The sequence below is a fragment of the Borostomias antarcticus genome (genome assembly GCF_949987555.1).
Source record: "Borostomias antarcticus genome assembly, chromosome: 1".
Taxonomy (NCBI): domain Eukaryota; kingdom Metazoa; phylum Chordata; class Actinopteri; order Stomiiformes; family Stomiidae; genus Borostomias; species Borostomias antarcticus.
This window is the reverse complement of record NC_140234.1, coordinates 6,972,029-6,996,295: the sequence shown is the minus strand read 5'-3', so window position 1 is coordinate 6,996,295 and position 24,267 is coordinate 6,972,029. Positions and strand designations below refer to the sequence as shown.

At 43.2% G+C, this 24,267-nt stretch overlaps 1 pseudogene across 1 annotated transcript; it reads left to right on the top strand.

Annotated features, from left to right (window-relative positions):
- The first annotated feature begins 471 nt into the window (after nucleotides 1-471).
- On the top strand, nucleotides 472-4,192 carry LOC311316720 (7-alpha-hydroxycholest-4-en-3-one 12-alpha-hydroxylase-like; annotated as a pseudogene). The gene is made up of 2 exons: nucleotides 472-497; nucleotides 3,322-4,192. The product of its transcript is annotated as a 7-alpha-hydroxycholest-4-en-3-one 12-alpha-hydroxylase-like (transcript).
- The last annotated feature ends 20,075 nt before the right edge of the window (nucleotides 4,193-24,267 follow it).

Sequence of the window (24,267 nt, the reverse complement as noted above, 5' to 3'; positions counted from 1 at the left end):
AAGATGCCGCGGTTCAATAGGGCTTCATTGTTGATAGCGGTCAGTGAATGGAGTGGCTGTATCCAGTTCTATTAATACATCCATGGTGTAGACATACAGAGGAGAGACGTGGTGTGTGTGTAGAGACAGAGGAGAGACGTGATGTGTGTAGAGACAGAGGAGAGACGTGATGTGTGTGTGTAGAAAGAGAAAGACAGAGGAGAGACATGGTGTGTGTGTAGAGACAGAGGAGAGACGCGGTGTGTGTGTAGACAGTCAGAGGAGAGACGTGGTGTGTAGAGGCTCCTCAGAGGATGGGGATTAGCAGAGAGCACACGTCTCTGGAACCAGGAGGCTTGCTCTACCAGGAGGCTCTGCTCAGGCATCTCTTCGGTCCAGCTGCTGGTACCAGTGGTCTGGGTCTGCTGGTACAGTACAGACTGGTACCACTGGTGTGGTTCTGCTGGTACAGTTTTGAGCCAGTGGCGAAAGATGGGCAGCGACTCTGCTGTCCTGACGTCAGTGGTCAGTTTGTTCCACCTAACCTTGCATCACCAGGCTGTCTTCGAGGGAGAATCTGGTTTCTCTGTTCGCTGGTTTCACTGTTACTGTACATTACATTACAGTCATTTAGCAGACACTTCTATACAAAGCGACTAACAATAATTGCATTTAACGTAGGAAAAGCCAATGTACTACTACTAGCCAGAAGTCACAAGTGCATCTTCTTTCTAAAACAAGTGACTAAGAGCATAATCTAGTGCTGAAGGCAAAGTGCAAGAATAGCAATCTAAAATACAGTACAATACAATATAATAGAATAAAATACAATACGTGCTAAGAAGGGAGGATTGTTGTAGTACTTCTTGAAGAGGAGTTTTGACACTGCGACGAAAGATGGGCAGCGACTCTGCTGTCCTGACATCAGTGGGCAGTTCGTTCCACCACTGCGCGGCCAGGACAGAGAAGAGCCGTGACCGCGTCGATCGACCGCAGTGGCCTCCATTACATTACAGTCATGTCTTTTCAGTGGTTGGTTTTCACTCTACTCCAAAACTAGATCCGGTTCATGCCGCAGTGTTATCGTCCCTCGCAAGTCGCTAGGAGTTAGAATGCAGTCAGACTTCAGGGTTAGACTCAGAGTTTTTGGATGTCCTGGAATACCCCCATGTGTCTGTTGTCTCGCTTGCTGGTGTTTACATTTCCATTAGGTCCTGTAGCTGTAGGCTGTACGTATTCAGCAATGACGTACAGTATGCAACATTGGTCAATTACACAACAGCATTAGTCCACCAATATCATTACCGAAATATTGATAATGTAGAAGAAGTTCAGTTAATCTGGCATCATTGTCATTATCATCATGAATCAGTCTCATCACAACAGTTCTGATAACCCCAATGGGAGATGGGAAATGTAGTCTGTGATAACAGTTTTTTTTCCTATACAGCCAGTGGAGGCCACAGATGATGTCCTTTCGGAGCAGTTCAGGCCAGACACTGTGCAGGATGGATTTTCCACGGTGCCAGCTGTAGAGGAGGAGCCCCCCTCCAACCTGGCAACCCTCAGTTATGAGGTATGAGGCATGTCGTGCCTGATGCATGTAGGATGGAGCTGTTCCTTCCGTTGATCCCCCTGATCAACTACAACAGATTCAGCTTCATCAAGGTGATCAATATTTCATCTGCAACATGCATTTTCAAGTAGGCCATATAGAACTGCTCAACTAAAAAAGAACTGTACATGCTGACGAAATGCATCACAGGCAGAGGTCTGTGCTCTCTGAGCGCTATTCTAGTTATTGTCATGTTTCTGTAACACTATTTAACTGGCCACCCGAAGACCTTCATCAACATGCAATGATAGCAGTCAACCACATAGTGGCGGTGTTGCACAGAGCTCAGCTAGGAGACCTCAAACTGCAAGCAGAGGATGCAGATGATCAGATTATAAACACTATGAAGAGTGAAGATGTCCTTCTGAAACACAGACCTAGGCCTGATTAATCATTTTAACTCTATTCACCTGTTCTCTTTATTATGTTGGAGATACTGTATCTATCTGTGGGTTCACTTTCAAACGAACACTTCTGAAGATGGAAACACCTGCCTCTCCATGTCCTTTTTAATCTGATGATCACCTGTTGTGACCTTAATTGACTTCTGCTTCATTCCTTTGGGTTTAGGAATGTCTCATGACATATTTAAGATATGAAGACATTTTAGGTATGAGGAACTGCTTATCACTATATTATAGCTTATCTAATGATCATTACTTATTATATCTAACCTTAACTCCTCCCACTGCTGCTTGGACCAGTGGGTCCAGTTTGTTACATTCCTCATAGGGCTTCTGTTAGTGTGTTTTGGCTACTGTACTGTTCACATTTCTCCTTATTCCACTGGATTAAACATTGATATTCGTAAATAAATACATTGAGTGTTCCATAAAGTACGTTTTTAACATATGGATGGAGTTAATGTTTAACATTTAGTGCTAGTGCCTATTGTACTGTAAGTGGGGTACTGGGGTGCTGAGAAAATGTATTTGGTCCAGCATTAAGCTACTACAGTAGATAAGCCGTGTATCATACCAAAATATAAACTACACACATGTAGGAAGACAAAATACCGATATTATTTGGTCACTTTAGGTGGTACCGAATCTGGATAGGCCCCTGGACTAAATGGTTAGTTTGTAAACTGCCTGATCAGCCTTTTCTATCCATTTTGCATCTTTCAGAATGGCATATTATGCAAATTAATTGATTACTACTTCTAGCTTCTTTTGGGAGAACCAACAGCTACTTCCCTTACAGAGGAGCTGGCAACACTGCACTTAACACCCCGATATCAGTCAGTCTTTCATTGTTCATGGTGTTGCGCACTGAAATGTATCGATTTCAGTGCAGAAAAGTTGGCATCAGCTGTGCTAGAGATAGGGCCATGGCAGGGTCTTGAAGACAACAACTTGTTAAAGAACGTAGTGTCTGGAGTACTCAGGTATCTGTTGTGCAAGGGGGAGGAGCACAGTGTTTGACTAATACAAAGGAATATGAGCTGGAGAACAGATTAGCTCTGCGAGTAGCACAGGAGAGGACGATGGGCTTTCTGCTGCCATTCCTGCTTGCTCTGCTAGCCTTCCTCCTTGGAGGACTCTATCTCCTGGGGACCTTCCGTCAGAGGGGCCCGGGGAACCCCCCTTAGATAAGGGACCCATTCCTTGGCTGGGCCATGTCCTGGAGTTTCGGGGATACTGCAAAGTTCCTGGAGAGAATGAAAAGGAAACATGGGGATATTTTCACAGTGCTGCTGGGGGGCTTTTATTTCACATTCGTCACAGATCCAAGCTGGCCTACGGGGTGCTGCTGCCGTCGGAGAAGATGGAGGTGGAACGTCTGAAGAGGCTGTTCTGGAACACGCTGTCGGTCCAGAAGATCAGCACCAAAGACAACGTCAGCGGCTGGGTGCGCGATCAGCAGGAGATTAGGGAGGAGCACGGCATGCAGGAGTTCATGCAAGACAGGTACATGTTCCTGCTTCTGTGGGCGTCCCAGGGTAACACGGGGCCGTCAGCCTTCTGGCTGCTCCTCTATCTCATGAAGCACCCCGACACCATGAGGGCGGTCCGGGCGGAGGTGGAAGATGTGCTGAAGGAGGCCGGGCAGGAAGTGAGGCCTGGTGGGCCGCTCGTCGACCTGACCCGGGACATGCTGCAGTAGATGCCCGCCATGGACAGTGCCGTGGAGGAGACATGGCGTTTGACCGCCGCCCCCGTCCTCACCAGGGCCGTGCTCCAGGACATGAGCCTCAAGATGGCCGACGGACAAGAGTACCACCTCAGGGGGGGCGACAGGGTGGCCCTCTTCCCCTACACCGCCGTTCAGGTGGACCCAGACATCCACCCCGATCCGCTCACGTTCAAATATGACCGTTTTCTCACACCAGACGGGGGCAAGAAAAATGATTTCTACAAGGGCGGGAAGAAGCTGAAGTACTACAACATGCCGTGGGGGGCTGGAATCAGCATGTGCCCTGGTCGTTTCTTCGCCACCAATGAGCTGAAGCAGCTTGTTTTCCTCATGCTCACGTACTTTGACTTTGAGTTAAAGAATCCAGATGAGGAGATCCCGCATATTGACATCAAGCGCTGGGGCTTTGGGTCCATGCAGCCAACTAGAGACATTCAGTTTAGGTACAGGCTCAAGTTTTAGGTTTGAAAGCACACTTAGATGTTAATCTAACCAAACTCACAGTAGTGAGTGAGTATTTAAGGGGTAATTTGTTTGAGTGCACAACATGTCCTGATGAAGACTGACAAGGTCGAAACATGTTGACTTTTTTAAATTATGTAAGCCTGATACATTAAAGTCGCACTGAAATGAAAAAAGCATTCTGTCCAATTTTGGTTCACATTATTGGTCATAGTGTTCACCTATTCAACGATGTATGCCAACAAAATTACAAAATTCTACTTTTGTTGTAATCATATATCAAAGTATATAATTTCTTACTTCCTGCAAAACGGTAGGTCGCGTGCAATGACGACATGAGGTACCTTAGATTTTAGGCCAATAATCTCACGACATCCACCAGTCAATCAACGCTATCCTTCTATACATATACACCTCTAAACATATGTCCCACCCTCACCGCTTGTTTGCATCGGAAATACGTAAAACTACGGAAGTTAGATGATCTCAAACGTCTGTTTCTGTGCGACTTTAAAGGTTTTTTAACATTACCACTTCCTTTCCGAATACTTATTCTGAGTGCCTGGATCTACTTTTGTTTTTGGATATTGCCTCCATTCCCAGTGATCCAAGAGCACCAACAACACTAATGGTTTATCTCACTTTTTGAGCACCTTGTTCCTCCCTGTTGTCTAAACTCATAGTAGCGTTCATCATTACAGTAGGTTATGCTTGAAATGTTGCCATATTCAATAATAAAGTATTTTAGATCATCATGTTACTGTGAAAACTGTTATACGTAGATTTACTCATATCTTATCATCTTTATTATAACAGTATTAAAAACTGAATTTCGATAAATTAGATCACCATTGCAATAAACATTAAAACTGAACATATGAATGTTTTGTGTGAGCCTTCCCCAAAGGGAAACAGCCTATAAACCTTTAATGAATGTATCCAAATGACCTTTGTCACCTATAAGTATGCTCTAATCCAGGGTTTCCCAACCTGGGGTCCAGGCCCCCCTTAGAGGGGCGCCAACAATTGCAGGGGGTGCGCCAGGCCTCAGACAATTTGAGGCCCTAATATTAGGTAGACAAATATTTGTCAAAGAATCATGTTATTGACATGTCACACAGCAAAATACATGATTATATCTGATGAAGGGACAAAAAGCCTTGTATGTACGGCACTACAATATCATATAAATTCAACAAATTAATCAGAGACTGTGAATCGTGTCAACATTAAATGGCTAATATCCACAGCGCATCGACTGTCTTCTTCTACCGGCGATTCGGCACTCTCCCCTTTGTTTAGCCTACTCACTGCTGCCGCCCATGTTGGGGATGATGCATTACATTACATTATTTACATGTTTTATTTACATGTTTTAAAGTTTAAAATTTCCCATAGTTAATAACTCAGCGTAAATATTCTCTCGCCAATCAGATACATCAACGCGAGTCTCTCAACACCATTTAAAATGTAATGCATCATCCTGCTTTCACTCTCCCTCTCTCTCTCTCAGCCAGAGGAACCTCTTGCATATCTTTCTCTCTCCTGTCCTCAATCTGAAGTTCTGGTGTCGTTGGTTTTCCCCCCAACTAGCTACGTATAAACACTCTATACAGTATTTGCACTTGTAATACAGGTGTGAGAATCCTTTTTAATGTTTCTCTTTCTCCATTCACTGTCCCAGGAGTGATGTCAGACTTGTCCCAGACTCAGGTGTTCTCCTGCTCTGTGTGCCCATTCACCTACACCTCCCAGATCTACCTCAACAAGCACCTCAAGAGGAGCCATGACAACCTCTAGGTCTGTCTCTCTCGTCTCTTGAACAGACAGATCAGACCAGAGATTCACTCCTCCTCCTCTCAATCACTCCCTATCACCACCTCCAACACCCCCCTCACCACAGCTCCCGCCCAGAGACAGAGAGACACAGACAAGCCAAGACCGTACCACTGTGAACAGTGTGGGAAGAACTTCACTAAGTCAGGAAATTTAAAGACACACCAACGTGTTCATACAGGAGAGAAGCCATACCACTGTGACCAGTGTGGGAAGAACTTCACTACGTCAGGACAGTTAAAGACACACCAGCGTGTTCATACAGGACAGAAGCCATACCACTGTGTCCAGTGTGGAACGAACTTCACTACGTCAGGAGATTTAAAGACACACCAGCGTTTTCATACAGGGGAGAAGCCATACCTCTGTGTCCAGTGTGGAAAGAACTTCACTACGTCAGGAGATTTAAAGAAACACCAGCGTATTCATACAGGAGAGAAGCCATACCACTGTGACCAGTGTGGAAAGAATTTCACTACGTCAGGAGATTTAAAGACACACCAGCGTGTTCATACAGGAGAGAAGCCATACCACTGTGACCAGTGTGGAAAGAACTTCACTAGGTCAGAACATTTAAAGATACACCAGCGTGTTCATACAGGAGAGAAGCCATACCACTGTGTCCAGTGTAAAAAGAACTTCACTACGTCAGAACATTTAAAGATACACCAGCGTGTTCATACAGGAGAGAAGCCTTACCACTGTGATCAGTGTCAAAAGAACTTTACTGCGTCAGGAAATTTAAAGAAACACCAGCGTGTTCATACAGGAGAGAAGCCATACCACTGTGACCAGTGTGGAAAGAACTTCACTACGTCAGGATATTTAAAGACACACCAGCGTATTCATACAGGGGAGAAGCCATACCACTGTGTCCAGTGTGGAAAGAACTTCACTACGTCAGGAGAGTTAAAGACACACCAGTGTGTTCATACAGGAGAGAAGCCATACCACTGTGTCCAGTGTGGAAAGAACTTCACTAGGTCAGGAGAGTTAAAGACACACCAGTGTCTTCATACAGGAGAGAAGTCACAGCCTTAGGACTGGATTACACTACTGAGTTTTTCTGGAGGCAGATCGATACGTCCGGGGCCACGTTTTGTTGCTTTAAATCCGGAGATGCGTTCTAGTGTAATAGGCAGATCCGGAGGCCTTTGAGAAAAAAAAACTATAGGAATAGGGTTACATTGTAACTATGTGTTAACTTCACCTTATAACAATAAAACAGATGATTCACGAGTTTGAGCTACATAGTGTCTTACTGTATACTATAGTTAATCAGACAAGCGGATAATATCGTAGGAGGAATTTCACTGTATTCCATGTTTAGATGTTCCCCCCCAAAAAGTAGACACTTCAAATCACAATCTACATAAGAATAGACACCTCAAATAATAATATTCTCTTGTTCAAAGAAAAGTAACTAGCAAAAAGTTACAATATTTTTATTGAGCTATAGCTATATAAGATATATATTGAGGTATGCTGCTACACGTGTGGGTAGACTCCCCAGCTCAGCCTTTCCTGTTCCTGACCAAATATCACCTTGATCACACCTGTCTGAACTTCCCAGCACTCCTGCCCTTTTCCTTTTCAATAATATCTCTATTCAATACTCAAATACAGTCCAAATGTTCCGATATATAGTCCTTACAATCATTTAGTTTTAATTCCTTCATCCATTCCCTCACGATATCTCCCGTATTATGATGAGACTTGATAATAATAATTAATATCTATCAGGATATGTGAATGTTTTTACGAATATGCCAACTGTCTGTCCCGCATGGTGTCGTTCTAAAACATCACCATCAAGAGATGAATAAGCCTACTATTTTAAACCGCACCACAGATATGGGCAAACATGATTTAGGTTACCTATTAGGCCAGTAAAAGGAGATGTTTGCTTTTGCAAAAGAACCCCTCAAATATGTTATACAGTTTAATCTGGAATAATATTCTGAAATCAGATCTGTAATCATTCTACAAGCAATTGGTTTATTCAGGTGTGAGCCAATGATCAAAATAGGAATTGGATATGGAGTTTGGATTACTGGAGAAAATGAAAAGAGGAACTTGAGGAAGATCCTTGGTGAACTGAATAATACGGCAGGCCTTATCCTATAGGCCTATGGAATGCTGTTCAGGAAGTTGGGTGAATGAATGGATTTAATTTTGTAATCTGGGTAAAAGTCAATTGCTTTAAAAACATGAAAGAATAAAACCAAGAAGTACTGCAACACGAAGTAGATGAAATGGTGATTGCATAGGGAACTGTTTAAATTAATTCCAATATACCTGGTTGAGTTCATGGTTTACAATCATTCATCTCTTACAATATACATGAATACATTATCAGATGAACAGTAGTAATGGTAGGCTATAATATTGTTATCACAGCAGTGCAGATTGCAATTAGAGATTGGAATAAGTAGAGTATCTTTTTGGATTTGAGATTATTTTAAAAGCAGGGAATGCGCTCCACACATGGAATACAAACTGGGATGGAAATGTATTTGTTGGTGACTATTGGCGTTGGTTGGATGGTATTTTAAACTCTAACTTTTCAGAGTGTTTTTTTTTTCTTTTCATTAGCCTTTTTAATATACATTGTATAACCTGAGAGAGGTACTGTAGAGTGTGTTCATTTGTGTTCCTGCCTCAGTATCCAACCCTGGACTGACCCCCCCTCAGTATCCAACCCTGGACTGACCCCCCCTCAGTATCCAACCCTGGACTGACCCCTCCTCAGTATCCAACCCTGGACTGACCCCTCCTCAATATCCAACCCTGGACTGACCCCACCTCAGTGTCTCTGCATGCCTCTTCCATTGCTCCCAGGGAGAGTCATGCAGGTGTCTGGTTGGTGTTCATAGACCTTTGTTGACTTTCGTTGTCTTTTATTCTTGTCCTCATTAAGCTCTGCGTTGTGTTTTGATTACAATAAAAGACGGCCCCAGATTTCACAATACCACACAGTCCAGTGTCCCTTCTTTAGGTGTATTCCAAATGAATCTCTCCAACACAGGATTTGAGCGACATCAAAAGCTGTATATTACAGAAGGTTTAACATACAAAAGACGATGGCATGTAGTCTAATGTACAGCTGACCTGTCTGTATGCTGTCTGGACTCAAATCAAATCATCTGAGCTCGAGCACGGTTCTTATGTGGTTTGAGTGCCCCCACCCCCCCCTCGTCTCTTCTCCGATAAGACTGTCTTTCTGGTCTCTTCTGTGGCCTTGTTTTGTCAAGTCACGAGTGTACCAGCCATGGAATGTCATCTTAATCTCATAAATCTGGAAGAGGGACACCATTTCTTACAGAAAGCTCCAGCTACAGCCATACTCAGAGGTCAATCATTATAATTAGGAACAGCTAACAGGATCAGATTAAACCAATATTTCTCTGAAAATCAACCAATATTCAACACCTTCCAACACCAAAGTGAAAATAATTCCTCAATGGGACTGAGGAATGGGGAGTAAGGGGGTAACGGTGTATCCACCTGTGAAGTTATGTATGGTGGTTGGTGAACCAGTCCCAGACCAGAGCAGCCCGGTGGAAACTAACATTATCCCACATGACAACAAACCTGGGCTGCTCTGCTCCATCCTGTACAACTGCATTATATAGAGCACCAGATATGTCATTGTGAGTGGAGTGCACTTCTAAAGCATAGAGCACCTTACAATATCTTCTCATTCACTCACCAATGGTGGCCATCTGGTGTTAGCCTGCTCTTTGGGATAAATTAGTGTCTTACTCAAGAACACGTCAACGAAGCAGAGGAGATAGCTGGAATTGAACTGGAGGCTCCGGCTACTCTACCTCCTGAGCTGCTGCCGCCTCCTCAGAACGTGATCATGTGTGCAGTACTGGATGGACCTAGGGTGGCATGGTGATGGAGAACTCCTTGCAGATGTAGGAACCTCTTGAAAATGTTTTCAGCCCTCAAAGGCCATATCTAGGTTTTTGCAGGTTGATAATCAATCTAGTAATTATATTCCGTAAACTAAGGCATGTTTAAATGATTTTATCGTGAGCTCACAAGGTATGTCTGATCTCCAGAGCAGGGATATCAGAGTACAAATGTGGTCAGAAAACAATGAGTCTCATACTTCAGCCAAAATGACCTCATCTTAAGACCTCCTCCTCCTTATCTCTCTGGGCTAGTGGAAAGGGCTCTCCCCCTCCCCCAACTTAACATTCTTGAAGCTCACAGACCTGCTTCCACACACCACAAAACACTGATTCTTCTTCCTGGAACACAAGGTGATATTTCCCCCACGCTGCCCAGGGACATTCACAACAGCTCTTTGTCCTGTAACATCTGGGCCCCGACGCCTGGTTTTAGATAGATTGAATCCAGCTTCATCAATGAAAATGAGGTCATGACGCTGTGCAGCTGCGCCAGTGTAAATCACACAAGTCAACTGCTGGCACGTTGCATGTCTGTGACTGATAAATCGTCAATGACGTGTAAATGGTTGAAATGAAGCCCCCTCTTTTCTCTTTATTTCTGGGGATAAATTGTATGTCTGTATATAGATAAACAAATAGACAGGTATGTAGGTCTGTATAAATATACACAGTATGCATGATTATGTTTGGTTAAAAATATATAATTTGTTGACAGGAAACCAAGAGGTACAAGAGAGTGGAAGAGAGGGGACAGGAGGAGAGGACATAGAGATGAGAGGTGAGATACCTGATGTTAGCCAAAGAGACACTACATTAAGTTAGATCCTGGCAAGATTAAAAAATAATATGGATGGATGGATGGATGGATGGATGGATGGATGGATGGATGGGGGTGTGTGTGTTTACAGCTTATGTTTATGTTTTGTTAATTTGTGGACAGGAGATGAAAATGGACACCACAGTGGAGGAGAGGTGACAGGAGGAGACCAACATGGACAAAAGAGAGGAGGAGAGGTGACAGGAGGAGAAAAACATGGACAAAAGACAGGAGGAGAGTTGACAGGAGGAGACCAGCATGGACATCAGAGTGGAGGAGTCCAGGCTGGGAGAGAGGTGACAGGAGGAGCTAGTCTCATGTTTCTAATAGATGGTGTGTTCTCATCAACATTCACTTAAGTTGTGTCCTCTCTGGATGACCTCCACTGCTCTCAGTTAAAGATGATATTAATCCAATATGATGTGTGTTGTTCTTTATAGATCTAGCCTCTTAATTCTGCTCTCAAAGTGCACCAGATTGAAGCACCACAACTAAATGACCTCGGTATTACAAAAATCCTGCGTACGGCCCTGGTCCTGAATGTTTCAGAGGGCAGATGATAACCTCCTTCTAAGCAAGGAGCAGGTGTTCATAACTCTGTCTGCATCACTACACTGAGGTAACATTTTGGTTGTACCGTCTGATCACAACACTAACTGTTCTAATTTTTAACCTATCTGTCTACATATCTGTCTGTCTGTCTGTCTCTCTCTATCTTTCATTGTCTGCCCGTTTTATTATTGTATCCGAGGCTTCACGTTTGGTGATGGGACCTCAGTGGGTGAGAACAGACATGCTGAATAGACATAAAGATCTAGGCATGGGCAGCATCTTTCCATCCATTTAAAAATAAATATGTATTATTTTATGCCAACCTACATTCAGTCTAGCCCTAACCCTAACCTCTTAGAGTGCAGGAAGTGTCGGCCAGCTGTGTCATGTGTGTGTGTCTCCATTCTCAGCGTCAGTACATCCAGTTTGATAGTTCACCTGGGCCAGCAGACTAAGCAGAGCCTCGACCCAAACAAGGTGTCCTGAATGGTCTCCCAGGTCCACCTTGTACAACTGAACTGTCAGCCCAGTGTTTCAGTGTGGTCTACAAGCTATTCAATAAAACCTGGAGAAAATGATCTGTATCTTGTCTTTACACTTACAGCACACATGCTGCACAAATGATGACCTTAATTGTATGACACTTGTTTTGTAAAATGCACAAGGGTATCTCTAACTTGGCTAGACTGTGGATGTGGTGAATAGTCCAGGCCAGTCAGCATGGTATAAGCTGCATACAGGTGAGCAGAAGCTGAAACGCTTGTTCCTTGGCTAGGACCAAGGCAGCTTGCCAGCAGGGTCAGGCCTGTGCCGGGAGGTCAGTACATTAGAACCCCCTTAGGCGGGCTGTATGTATCCTAGGTTCTCAAACTTATATTTGTGGTATAGAAAGGTAGAACTTGCTTGGTTGATTATGCAAGTGTGTGTGTGTGTGTGTGGTACTGTTGATTTTCCTCCACACTTCTCTCTCAGCCATATGTTTCCCCTATGTGGATCTGAAAACAGTGATGGGGATTAAATTAGGTTGCTAAGAGAACTGCTAGTCACCAGAAGCATTCAAGAACATAACCCGTGCTGGAATACTAGTGTATGAACAAATCAATACAAGTAGAGCACATCTACTGACAGGCTGGCTGAATGACTGGAAGACTGACTTGGGACCTCCACTGAGGGCATCCCAGTCCTGGCTATGGATCAGTAGGCTAGTGATGCTCCCCTGCCCCTGGGCTAGTGTAGACCATTGCTAGCCTCTACCCACAAGCCATTACATTGATCAGAGGCCTACTAAGAGAATACCAAGGGGAGTCTTGGTAAGGCTTTTATCAGGGAGGTTGATGGATTACGTCTTTCAAGCTACATGATTTGCATTAAAAATATAATCTCTCTCTCACACACAGTCATGTAATCCAGTCAATCTAACTCCATAAAAAATTGCATTAGGCCTACGTAACTAGCAAGCTAGCAAACTAAGTCAATGTAGACAGCTAACTAACTAGCTAGCGTCATTTCCACCATGCCCCTTCTCCTAAGAGAAAGGCGATTCGCCAAATTAAAAAGTGATTGACAACCGTTTCAGGCGAAATTAGTTTTTGATTGACAAGACGATTGTCAGTCTCTGATTGGCCAAAGTAGAAATTGATTGACAGTTGACCCGCCCCCTGGAAGTCTCTCGGTCTGCAGAGATACACACTTGGAAAATTGAGGGGTCTTCTACAGGGCAATAAAGTGGGATCTCTGTATAAAAACGCCTAATGAGAAGCAGGGGGCTTGATACCACAAGGGAACATGCATAATGGGTGGGGGACAACATGTTTACATGTGTACAGTACTTGTTGTTGTTGGCAACCCCGCCCCAATAGCGGACCTAGGACTACAACTGGCTAAATTGGCTCTGATTGAGAGACCTGTGCCACTGATTGTTTGATTGGTTTCCATCTGCCTCGTTAGTATGTGTACAGTATTTCTAGCCTACATGTACAGTAGCTCCCATCTTGTTCTTTGTCTGTTCCATTTGCTGTAGCTGTGCATAGTCCCTGGTGTTTCCGGTGCCATCTTATAAGTCTGTAAGTTTAGAAGCTCTGTCTTTTCTTCTTCACTTGTCGAGTGTATACCTTGGTTTTATTGTTTGGTCTTTGGTTTTGTGAAAACTGCTGAAACCTCAATGCACCTGTGACAGTTACATGCAGCCCTTGTCATTGCTTAAGTCAGTATGAAACCATCTATGGCTTCTCACATGGCAGGTAACTCAACAAGAGTTCAAGCCCAGGGGGGATGCAGAATAAATATGCTTATACATGTACAGTACATACTCAGGCATTGTGCTGTGACATGATTTTTTAAAACTTATTTATGTATTTATTTGTAGCTGTTGCTGTTTCTTCATTTTGTTTACATCTCTTCATCTGACCAGCCTGTTGTCTGCTTACATCTCAATCAGTCCCACCTGTGTTCAATTCAGTCAATCAGTGAATCCATGCTCAGTCCAGAGTCCCACAACTCATTCCCATCACAGTATGTAGGCCTACTAATATGTTCATCCAGGATTGCTACAGTGTAAATAAGCTGCGACATTTATCATTTTTTACTTAGAGCTATCTGAAGCCAGCCATGCTCTCCTCATATTCATTGCACATTCTTGCTCAATAAATCTGTAATGTTCATGATTTAAAAAATGACATTTTCATGACATGGTAGATGTAGTGTGATCTACCCCCCCCCCCCTCCAAATCGGTGTGAACGTCCAGTCTGTGTATGTTTGTGTGTGCAAATTACATCAGGCATAAGTTAGGGTACAATTAAGTGCTTCACCAATGTAGCAGGAATATTAATGTTGGCACGATTCATAGTCTCTGATTAATTTGTTGAATTTATATGATATTGTAGTGCCGTACATACAAGGCTTTTTGGCCCTTCATCAGATATAATCATGTTTTTTGCTGTGTGACATGTCAATAACATGATTCTTTGACAAATATTTGTCTAGCTAATATTAGGGCCTCAAATTGTCTGAGGCCTGGCGCTCCCCCTGCAATTGTTGGCGCCCCTCTAAGGGGGGCCTGGACCCCAGGTTGGGAAACCCTGGATTAGAGCATACTTATAGGTGACAAAGGTCATTTGGATACATTCATTAAAGGTTTATAGGCTGTTTCCCTTTGGGGAAGGCTCACACAAAACATTCATATGTTCAGTTTTAATGTTTATTGCAATGGTGATCTAATTTATCGAAATTCAGTTTTTAATACTGTTATAATAAAGATGATAAGATATGAGTAAATCTACGTATAACAGTTTTCACAGTAACATGATGATCTAAAATACTTTATTATTGAATATGGCAACATTTCAAGCATAACCTACTGTAATGATGAACGCTACTATGAGTTTAGACAACAGGGAGGAACAAGGTGCTCAAAAAGTGAGATAAACCATTAGTGTTGTTGGTGCTCTTGGATCACTGGGAATGGAGGCAATATCCAAAAACAAAAGTAGATCCAGGCACTCAGAATAAGTATTCGGAAAGGAAGTGGTAATGTTAAAAAACCTTTAAAGTCGCACAGAAACAGACGTTTGAGATCATCTAACTTCCGTAGTTTTACGTATTTCCGATGCAAACAAGCGGTGAGGGTGGGACATATGTTTAGAGGTGTATATGTATAGAAGGATAGCGTTGATTGACTGGTGGATGTCGTGAGATTATTGGCCTAAAATCTAAGGTACCTCATGTCATCATTGCACGCGACCTACCGTTTTGCAGGAAGTAAGAAATTATATACTTTGATATATGATTACAACAAAAGTAGAATTTTGTAATTTTGTTGGCATACATCGTTGAATAGGTGAACACTATGACCAATTATGTGAACCAAAATGGGACAGAATGCTTTTATCATTTCAGTGCGACTTTAATGTATCAGGCTTACATAATTTAAAAAAGTCAACATGTTTCGACCTTGTCAGTCTTCATCAGGACATGTTGTGCGCTCAAACAAATTAACCCTTAAATACTCACTCACTACTGTGAGTTTGGTTAGAATAACATCTAAGTGTGCTTTCAAACCTAAAACTTGAGCCTGTACCTAAACTGAATGTCTCTAGTTGGCTGCATGGACCCAAAGCCCCAGCGCTTGATGTCAATATCCGGGATCTCCTCATCTGGATTCTTTAACTCAAAGTCAAAGTACGTGAGCATGAGGAAAACAAGCTGCTTCAGCTCATTGGTGGCGAAGAAACGACCAGGGCACATGCTGATTCCAGCCCCCCACGGCATGTTGTAGTACTTCAGCTTCTTCCCGCCCTTGTAGAAATCATTTTTCTTGCCCCCGTCTGGTGTGAGGAAACGGTCATATTTGAACGTAAGCGGATCGGGGTGGATGTCTGGGTCCACCTGAACGGCAGTGTAGGGGAAGAGGGCCACCCTGTCGCCCCCCCTGAGGTGGTACTCTTGTCCGTCGGCCATCTTGAGGCTCATGTCCTGGAGCACGGCCCTGGTGAGGACGGGGGCGGCGGTCAAACGCAAGATCTCCTCCACGGCGCTGTCCATGACCGGCATCTTCTGCAGCATGTCCCGGCTCTTGGCTGTAGCCCTGGTTCTGGACCCGGACTCGGAACTGAATGTTTGATTGATCTTAAAATGACCTCATATTGGTATAATCACTGGTATGTAGACTATGATTGGTTTGTCAAATAAAGGGAATTATTCGTTTTGTTTTTTCTTGGGTGGACTCAATCTTATTTGGGTCCCTAAATTGGGCCTCAGTCATCAAAACTTTGATTATAGCTTTAGGAGAGCATAATCAATCTTGCTAGAGATAAAAGCAATGAATTAAAATGGATTTTATAAGGAGTTGTGCCTATTATTATTTCTCTCAGACTCAATAGCTGCAGCCCATAGATTACATGTTCTATAGGCTGTGTTAGGGTACTTATTTTCCAAAGTATGGTAAAATGAGCACTTGCGTTTTCATTTGCGTTTATGGTCTTCTGACGTTACGACTAGTCTAGATCCTGCTGTAGCCTATTCATATCTACCTGGTTAGATTTCTATCTGAAGTTGGCTAGTTAATGTTAGCTGGTGTTATTAGCGAGCTGGACCTGATCCAGTGTTTGTTCTTGTGCATTCCATTCATTTCAATATGAGAGGTGTGAACGGCCTATTGGTGGTATTTTGCGCAGCTGCACAGCGTCATGACCTCATTTTCATTAATGAAGCTGGATTCAATCTATCTAAAACCAGGCGTCGGGGCCCAGATGTTACAGGACAAAGAGCTGTTGTGAATGTCCCTGGGCAGCGTGGGGGAAATATCACCTTGTGTTCCTGAAAGAAGCAACAGTGTTTTGTGGTGTGTGGAAGCTGGTCTGTGAGCTTCAAGAATGTTAAATTGGGGGAGGGGGAGAGCCCTTTCCACTAGCCCAGAGAGATAAGGAGGAGGAGGTCTTAAGATGAGGTCATTTTGGCTGAAGTATGAGACTCATTGTTTTCTGACCACACATTTGTACTCTGATATCCCTGCTCAGACATACCTTGTGAGCTCACAATAAAATCATTTAAACATGCCTTAGTTTACGGAATATAATTACTAGATTGATTATCACCCTGCAAAAACCTAGATATGGCCTTTGAGGGCTGAAAACATTTTCAAGAGGTTCCTACATCTGCAAGGAGTTCTCCATCACCATGCCACCCTAGGTCCATCCAGTACTGCACACATGATCACGTTCTGAGGGGGCGGCAGCAGCTCAGGAGGTAGAGTAGCCGTCTGGGAGCCTCTAGTTCAATTCCAGCTATCTCCTCTGCTTCGTTGGCGTGTTCTTGAGTAAGACACTAATTTATCCCAAAGAGCAGGCTAACACCAGCTGGCCACCATTGGTGAGTGAATGAGAGAAGATATTGTAAAGCGCTCTATGCTTTAGAAGTGCACTCCACTCACAATGACATATCTGGTGCTCTATATAATGCAGTTGTACAGGATGGAGCAGAGCAGCTCAGGTTTGTTGTCATGTGGGATAATGTTAGTTTCCACCGGGCTGCTCTGGTCTGGGACTGGTTCACCAACCACCATACATAACTTCACAGGTGGATACACCGTTACCCCCTTACTCCCCATTCCTCAGTCCCATTGAGGAATTATTTTCACTTTGGTGTTGGAAGGTGTTGAATATTGGTTGATTTTCAGAGAAATATTGGTTTAATCTGATCCTGTTAGCTGTTCCTAATTATAATGATTGACCTCTGAGTATGGCTGTAGCTGGAGCTTTCTGTAAGAAATGGTGTCCCTCTTCCAGATTTATGAGATTAAGATGACATTCCATGGCTGGTACACTCGTGACTTGACAAAACAAGAACACAGAAGAGACCAGAAAGACAGTCTTATCGGAGAAGAGACGAGGGGGGGGTGGGGGCACTCAAACCACATAAGAACCGTGCTCGAGCTCAGATGATTTGATTTGAGTCCAGACAGCATACAGACAGGTCAACTGTACATTAGACTACATGCCATCGTCTTTTGTATGTTAAACCTTCTGTAATATACAGCTTTTGATGTCGCTCAAATCCTGTGTTGGAGAGATTCATTTGGAATACACCTAAAGAAGGGACACTGGACTGTGTGGTATTGTGAAATCTGGGGCCGTCTTTTATTGTAATCAAAACACAACGCAGAGCTTAATGAGGACAAGAATAAAAGACAACGAAAGTCAACAAAGGTCTATGAACACCAACCAGACACCTGCATGACTCTCCCTGGGATCAATGGAAGAGGCATGCAGAGACACTGAGGTGGGGTCAGTCCAGGGTTGGATATTGAGGAGGGGTCAGTCCAGGGTTGGATACTGAGGAGGGGTCAGTCCAGGGTTGGATACTGAGGGGGGGTCAGTCCAGGGTTGGATACCGAGGCAGGAACACAAATGAACACACTATACAGTACCTCTCTCAGGTTATACAATGTTTATTAAAAAGGCTAATGAAAGAAAAAAAAAAAAACATTCTGAAAAGTTAGTTTAAAATACCATCCAACCAACGCCAACAGTCACCAACAAATACATTTCCATCCCAGTTTGTATTCCATGTGTGGAGCGCATCCCCTGCTTTTAAAATAATCTCAAATCCAAAAAGATACTCTACTTATTCCAATCTCTAATTGCAATCTGCACTGCTGTGATAACAATATTATAGCCTACCATTACTACTGTTCATCTGATAATTTATTCATGTATATTGTAAGAGATGAATGGTTGTAAACCATGAACTCAACCAGGTATATTGGAATTATTTAAACAGTTCCCTATGCAATCATCATTTCATCTACTTCGTGTTGCAGTACTTTTTGGTTTTATTCTTTCATGTTTTTAAAGCAATTGACTTTTACCCAGAGGACAAAATTAAATCCATTCATTCACCCAACTTCCTGAACAGCATTCCATAGGCCTATAGGATAAGGCCTGCCGTATTATTCAGTTCACCAAGGATCTTCCTCAAGTTCCTCTTTTCATTTTCTCCAGTAATCCAAACTCCATATCCAATTCCTATTTAGATTTTTTATCACTGACTACGTTTACATGCACTCAATATTCGGTTTATTGTCCATATTCCGGTTATTGAAACATTAGGAATAAGGAGTTTACATGCGCAAGCAAAAAGGAATATTCCTGTATGGTAATTGTTATCATTCGGTATATTCCGAATTTAAACCAGCGACGCACGGAGAACGTCATCGCAATGAAAGTTTTTCGGCGCGTTTCTTCTTCCTGTTTAGCCCATCTCCCCAGACAGCAAAGAATGGAAACGATAGCAATATGTTTGTGGTGCGCTATAGTGCTTGCTCTCATCCAGCAACACCACTTCACACTCCTCCTCATTCACTTCCTTACTGAAAGGAAAAAACGAGAGGAAATGTTAAACGCCGGTGCTGTGGCTCTCTTTCATATGCCACTCGTTCACACCAGAGCCCCCCGGGCCCTTTGGATGAAGATTCGCAGCTAGGATTGGTGGGAAATACATAAATACAATCACAGAACAGGAGAGAACATAACAAGCAGAAATACAATCAAAACAGCAGCAACAAATAGAAGTCAGTACAAAACTAGTTTATTTAGACATAACAGAATTGATTTTGCAGAATAAAATAAACTGTAGGCCTACCTATGAAATATACTATAGATTTGTGTTGTATTGCATTTTGAGAATGGCTAACGTTAGTTCAGCAATCTAGAACCAAGATTCCTTGCGAATAAAACATGCGCAGAGCACAAATTCATGTTCCTTTTGGTGGGAATAAACCGATAAGCGTATACATGACCCAATATTCGGTTTGGAAAAGGAATAAACCTGGGGATTTATTCGTTTTTTTTATATTCGGAATATGCCCATATTCCGTTTATTCAAACGGTTTATTGATGTTTACATGGCCATTGTCGATATTCCGTTTAAGCAAGGTTTATTGAGTGCATGTAAACACACTCATTGGTTCACCCGAATAAACCAATTGCTTGTAGAATGATTACAGATCTGACTTCAGAATATTATTCCAGATTAAACTATACAACATATTTGAGGGGTTCTTTTGCAAAAGCAAACATCTGCTTTTACTGGCCTATTAGGTATCCTAAATCATGTTTGCTCATATCTCTGGTGCGGTTTAAAATAGTAGGCTTATTCATCTCTTGATGGTGATGTTTGAGAACGACACCATGCGGGACAGACAGTTGGCATATTCGTAAAAACATATACGTCATAATATGGGAGCTATATTGTGAGGGGATGGATGAAGGACTTAAAACAAACTGATTGTACACAATGATTGTTAACAATACATTGGAACATTTGGACTGAATTTGAGTATTGAATAGAGATATTATTAAAAAAGAAAAGGGGAGGAGTGCTGGGAAGTTCAGACAGGTGTGATCAAGGTGATATTTTTCTGTTTGTCAGGAACACAAAAGACTGAGCTAGGGATCCTACCCACACGTGTAGCGGCATATCTCAATATATATCTTATATAGCGATAGCTCAATAAAAAGGTTTAACAAGAAAATTTTGCTAGTTACTTTTCTTTTAACAAGATAATTGAGGTGTCTCCTCTTGTGTAGGTTATGATTTGAAATGTCTTCTTTTTGGGTGGAACCTGCAAACATGGAATACAGTTAAATTCCTCCTACGATATTATCTGCTTGTCTGATTAACTATAGTATACAGTAAGATACTATGTAGCTCAAACTCGTAAAACATCTGTTTGATTGTTATAAGGTGAAGTGAATACAGCGTTACAGTGTAGCCCTATTCCTATAGTTTTTTTCCAAAGGCCTCCAGATCTGCCTATTACACTAGAACGCATCGCCGGATTTCAAGCACCAAAACGTAGCCCCGGACGTATCGATCTTCCTCCGGGTTCGAGCCTCATTTTGGCCTCAGTAGTGTAACTGCCAGGCGCAGAGGTAGGTGAAAAAGCAGTAGTGTAATCCAGGCCTAAGCCTAGGGCTATGGGTTCTCTCCTGTATGAACACGCTGGTGTTTCCTGAGATGGTCCGTTTTAATGAAGTTCTTTCCACACTGTTCACAGTGGTATGGCTTCTCTCCTGTATGAACACGCTGGTGTGTCTTTAAATTTCCTGACGTAGTGAAGTTCTTTCCACACCGGTCACAGTGGTATGGCTTCTCTCCGGTATGAACACGCTGGTGTGTCTTTAATTTTCCTGACGTAGTGAAGTTATTTCCACACCGGTCACAGTGGTATGGCTTCTCTCCTGTATGAACACGCTGGTGTGTCTTTAAATCGCCTGACGTAGTGAAGTTCTTCCCACACCGGTCACAGTGGTATGGCTTCTCTCCTGTATGAACACGCTGGTGTGTCTTTAAATCTCCTGACGTAGTGAAGTTCTTTCTACACCGGACACAGTGGTATGGCTTCTCTCCTGTATGAAAACGCTGGTGTATCTTTAACTTTCCTGACGTAGTGAAGTTCTTCCCACACTGCTCACAGTGGTATGGCTTCTCTCCTGTATGAACACGCTGGTGTATCTTTAAATTTTCTGATGTAGTGAAGTTCTTTCCACACTGGTCACAGTGGTATGGCTTCTCTCCTGTATGAACACGCTGGTGTTTCTTTAAATTTCCTGACGTAGTGAAGTTCTCTTCACACTGGTCACAGTGGTATGGCTTCTCTCCTGTATGAACACGCTGGTGTGTCTTTAAATCTCCTGACCTAGTGAAGTTCTTTCCACACTGGTCACAGTGGTATGGCTTCTCTCCTGTATGAACACGCTGGTGTATCTTTAAATTTTCTGATGTAGTGAAGTTCTTTCCACACTGGTCACAGTGGTATGGCTTCTCTCCTGTATGAACACGCTGGTGTTTCTTTAAACTTCCTGACGTAGTGAAGTTCTCTTCACACTGGTCACAGTGGTATGGCTTCTCTCCTGTATGAACACGCTGGTGTGTCTTTAAATCTCCTGACCTTGTGAAGTTCTTTCCACACTGGTCACAGTGGTATGGCTTCTCTCCTGTATGAACACGCTGGTGTATCTTTAAATTTTCTGATGTAGTGAAGTTCTTTCCACACTGGTCACAGTGGTATGGCTTCTCTCCTGTATGAACACGCTGGTGTATCTTTAAATGTTCTGACTGAGTGAAGTTCTTTCCACACTGGACACAGTGGTATGGCTTCTCTCCTGTATGAACACGCTGATGTGTCTTTAACTCTCCCGACGTAGTGAAGTTCTTTCCACACTGGTCACAGTGGTATGGCTTCTCTCCTGTATGAACACGCTGATGTGTCTTTAACTCTCCCGATGTAGTGAAGTTCTTTCCACACTGGTCACAGTGGTATGGCTTCTCTCCTGTATGAACACGCTGATGTGTCTTTAACTCTCCCGACGTAGTGAAGTTCTTTCCACACTGGTCACAGTGGTATGGCTTCTCTCCTGTATGAACACGCTGATGTGTCTTTAACTCTCCTGACGTAGTGAAGTTCTTTCCACACTGGACACAGTGGTATGGCTTCTCCCCTGTATGAACACGCTGGTGTGTCTTTAAATATCCTGACGTAGTGAAGTTCTTTCCACACTGGACACAGTGGTATGGCTTCTCTCCTTTATGAACACGCTGGTGTATCTTTAAATGTTCTGACTGAGTGAAGTTCTTTCCACACTGGACACAGTGGTATGGCTTCTCTCCTGTATGAACACGCTGGTGTGTCTTTAAAGATCCTGACGTAGTGAAGTTCTTTCCACACTGGTCACAGTGGTATGGCTTCTCTCGTGTATGAACACGCTGATGTGTCTTTAAATCTCCTGACGTAGTGAAGTTCTTTCCACACTGGTCACAGTGGTATGGCTTCTCTCCTGTATGAACACGCTGGTGTGTCTTTAAATTTTCTGATGTAGTGAAGTTCTTTCCACACTGGTCACAGTGGTATGGCTTCTCTCCTGTATGAACACGCTGGTGTGTCTTTAAATTTTCTGATGTAGTGAAGTTCTTTCCACACTGGTCACAGTGGTATGGCTTCTCTCCTGTATGAACACGCTGGTGTGTCTTTAAATTTTCTGATGTAGTGAAGTTCTTTCCACACTGGTCACAGTGGTATGGCTTCTCTCCTGTATGAACACGCTGGTGTTTCTTTAAATGTTCTGACGTAGTGAAGTTATTTCCACACTGTTCACAGTGGTATGGCTTCTCTCCTGTATGAACACGCTGGTGTTTCTTTAAATGTTCTGACCTAGTGAAGTTCTTCCCACACTGTTCACAGTGGTACGGTCTTGGCTTGTCTGTGTCTCTCTGTCTCTGGGCGGGAGCTGGGGTGAGGGGGGTGTTGGAGGTGGTGATAGGGAGTGATTGAGAGCAGGAGGAGGAGAGAATCTCTGGTCTGATCTGTCTGCTCGAGAGACGAGAGAGAGAGACGTAGAGGTTGTCATGGCTCCTCTTGAGGTGCTTGTTGAGGTAGATCTGGGAGGTGTAGGTGAATGGGCACACAGAGCAGGAGAACACCTGAGTCTGGGACAAGTCTGACATCACTCCTGGGAGAGTGAAAGAGAAAGAGACAAACATTAAAAAGGATTCTCACACCTGTGTTACAAGTGCAAATACTAGTGGGGGGCGAAACACGACGACACCACAACCTCAGATTGAGGATAGGAGAGAGAAAGATATGCAAGAGGTTCTTCTGGCTGAGCTCGAGTGAAGGAGAGCGACAGAGGAGAGAGAGGAGTGAGAAAAAGAAAAGAGGAGAAAGGAGAGAAAACAAGCATGAATACATTGAAGCCCACGGCAATAGCTACCTTAGATAGCTAGAGTAAGCTAGCACTCCTAAAGATAAGTCAAGCTACCATGTTCCATGGCAACTAACAGCATTCCATTTTGTTCTGAGCAAGTGTGCCTGCCTAATATTGGCAATTTGCGTGCATCACAACAGCGATTTGCACAGGCACCATTGCAGTTCATGACATATCGTATCATATCGCATATCGTTGCATCCATGAGTGTCCTGAATTTCACGCTGTATGCCCATGTCTTGCCTGCTGGCTGGCACCATGGGAAAAAGACAGAGGAGAGGAAGGATGGTAGAGGAGAGCTACTTGGACAGCGGTTATTATTATGACCAGCAGACCTCTTGTTCTTTCAGCTTTAAAGTCCCAGTTAACCAAAATCTGAGATTTGCTTGAAAACACATTCTATGTGTTAGTGATGCATTTCTGATAACATGTAAAAATGGGATGAACCATGTGTAGTACTGAATTGTGAAGTTAGACCAGTTTTGTGTTTTTGACCAGTTTTGATTTCTGGATTTTCTGGGCGGGCTTAAAACGGTAGTTGTTGACGTAAAGCGGTGTTCTTAGCATATCCCCGCCCTAACACTATATAAAGCTAGAACGGATTTGAATCTTCGTTTCTCCTGCTCAATCTTGAGTCTAGAATTAGCTAGTTTTAACCAGCAGTCTAGAATTAGCTAGTTTTTCTT